This window comes from Eurosta solidaginis, chromosome 1, assembly GCF_040869045.1.
Source record: "Eurosta solidaginis isolate ZX-2024a chromosome 1, ASM4086904v1, whole genome shotgun sequence".
NCBI lineage: Eukaryota > Metazoa > Arthropoda > Insecta > Diptera > Tephritidae > Eurosta > Eurosta solidaginis.
In genome coordinates, this window is record NC_090319.1 from 144,094,844 (window position 1) to 144,097,967 (window position 3,124).

General features: G+C 39.8%; 1 pseudogene; it reads right to left on the bottom strand.

Annotated features, from left to right (window-relative positions):
- Positions 1 to 597: 597 nt before the first annotated feature.
- LOC137238568 (T-complex protein 1 subunit eta-like) lies at positions 598 to 2,297 on the bottom strand (annotated as a pseudogene).
- Positions 2,298 to 3,124: the final 827 nt, after the last annotated feature.

A 3,124-nucleotide genomic window follows, 5' to 3' on the forward strand; every position in this document is an offset into this window, starting at 1 on the left:
AAGCCTAAGGATTACCCGCTGGAAGAAGCTACAGGCCTGCCAAAATACTGCCCTCAGAACCGCCACGGGTTGTCTCCTTATGTCCCCAGAACACCATCTACATAATGAGGCGAGAATATTCCCAATAAGTGAAAGAAATGAAATGCTAACCGAACACTTTCTGTTGAATACCCAGGAACCTGGGCATCCCAACAGACATCTGATTGATGAGCCAACACCGCCCAGGGTCTTAAGGACTCACCCTGTAAGTACTATGAGGAAATACGGCACCTGAGAATACAGCCGTATGAAGCCAAAAAACATAAGCAGGTCTTTGGTGAACTCCATAAACAGGCGTCGGACCCCTATGTCAGGAATTGCCCAGTGAATTCAGTACTCAAAGAAAAATAACATAAAATTGCAGAGCATGAACGCACGCTCCCTAGGGAAGCGCGAGTCTCTCTATTCCAACTTCGATCTGGATACTGTAACAGGTTAAACTCTTACCTATCCAGAATCTACCCTGACATACAAAATGTCCCTGCTTGCAATGTGTCCCCACATGACACTAACCATCTCTTCGATTGTAATGTGGAGCAACTCCTCTAACACCCCTCTCTTTATGGTCCACCCCTGTTGAAACAGCAAGTTTCCTCGGACTCCCGTTGGAGGACATTGATGACAATTTGTGATTGGTCAGACCTATTGGATGGGGCGAAGCACTGCTACAACAACAACATCAGAAGGCACTCGAAGACGATGCCTCAAAACTAACAACCAAAAGCAATAATTATCATTTCACTGACACAAATTTTATAGTTTTTTCTTCCGTAGTTGGACACAATCTTTTCATAATATTACTTAACAATTTAAGATTAGACATTTTTTTCAAGTTGTATTTTGACTTACCAGCAACAATATAATCATGTTTAATTGTACGCTGCACAATCATTGTACCATCATGTAACGAATCTCAGTTTCTTCCAAAAATTGTTCGGCACTGCCACGTAAAATCAATGTACATGTTCTGGCATTAACGCAACCTTTAAATAATTATAAACTATAAAAATAAAATTAATGTCAAAACCACTATCAAACCTTGGAAAATGTTGAAATGTTTACCACCAACTTGATGTTCTTCAAAGTAATCACATTGACCCAAAACACTTGAATTAATGTCATTAGCTGTAGTCATAACAGCACCACCACAAGCTTTCATTGTACGTTTAAAATCTTCTTCTGGTACACTAACAGAACATTTCACGATCTGCAAAATACTGTGTACCAACATCACCAATTGGTAGTTTGGATAACATAACATTGGCGTCGTACTTGGCTAGTTTATTGTACAGAATACGCCATTCAGCATCAACAATTTTCTGATACTCTTGAACATTATCAATACGTACTTCAGCATTGTCACGCTCAGCCTTGAATTCAAATTCTATATTTTAAATTGCGATTTTATATTTTTTGTTTGACGTTGGATCCACCAAAGAAAAGTACAGCGTCCTCAACCATTTTAGAAAAGAAATCTTTTTGTTGATGAATAAGTTTGGAGGACATTGCTGTGGCAGTGCATTTTTCCAATAAAGCACGTTGTTGTTCCTTTGATTGGCGCTTCGACATGTTCAGCCATGTCATATTTTGGTCACGCATAATTGTAATGCTTTGCGTATAGCTTTAATGATGATACGTGCATGCACGCCTTCCTCAACATATGGCTTAACTTGTTTTAAGATTTCACATGCTTAAAGTACTATTGAAGTGGTGCCATCGCCGACCTGATAAGAGAAACATTTTTATTCTACACATTCTAATATAACAAAAAACTTACCTCAGCATTTTGAGATTTGGCAATGTCGACTAGAGTTTTACGGCTGGATGCACAATATCCAATAGTTTCATAATGGTTGCCCCAGCATTTGAAACTGTGGCCCTACCACTGGAATCAACAATATGTTTGTCCATATTGTGTGAACCCAATGTAGTGCGTACAGCGTCCACAATTGAATGCGAGGCATTGATGTTGGATATGAGTTGAGGTTCTACCTTGATGAGACCTATCGGTACCCAAATATTTTTTACACAAAAACTCATGTACCAAATACAACTTCAGGACGTTCATATTTATCGACACGCTGTCCGGTGTGGCCCAAATGTTGGAAATATTCAGTTGACACTGTTGAGAAAAAATATGGATCAATGAACACAAGTAAAAGTGATAGAGTTTTTTTACCATCTGTTGTTACTTTACACATTAGACATTGGAAACGACGACCAGCATCTACAAATTGCATATTAGCCTTGCAACGATTACATCTAATTGGACCCATTTCACCAAAATTTACAATGGGTGGCTCATATTCACCCTAACCGTGCGTGCCATTGGTGAGATGGTAAGTGTAAAGGACAAAGCTGTTGTTTTTAATAAATCAGCTGTTGCAGGTATGCAATAAGAAAAGGCCTGCAAACGAGAAAGATCAATGTAATTGCCAAACAAAAAATTAATTTCGAATATCAATACCTAATGTAACGTGAGGAGGAGTTACCCTGATCTTATACCACATATTTTGTGGTCACCAATGGTGGTAATAAACCCTGTTCATTAGTAATAAAAGCACCACCAGTGCTATTTTAATTTTCAACGATAAAGCTTATCGGATTAGGCATCTGATCGGGATTTAAACGGCGTTGGGCTATTGTTGCGGCTGTTGATATATACCAGTACCAGGTGCAGGTGGTTGCTAAAGAAAATAATACAAAAATAATCATCAGTAATATTTGAAATATATTAGTTGTATTAGCATACATTTTAACCATGACGTCCGGGTATTGGGGGTTGACCCGGCATGGGTAGCTGACTGGGCATTGGCGCCTGTCCAGGTTGTGTTGGTGGCATCATTTGAACCATGTAACCACCTGGTGCACTTGGTTGTTGTAGAGGATAGCCTGGATGTTAAGGTTGTGGAGGGCAACCAGGTGGACGAGTTTGTGGTGGATGGCCCGACTGTTGTGGCATTGACAGATAGGTTGTTGCTGCTGCTGTCGTGGCATTGCATAAAAAATGGCTTTTCGTTTGAACTCCGGAAATAGCTTTCACAACAGTGGACTTACCGTGTCCAATCCTGCCAATATTGATTGT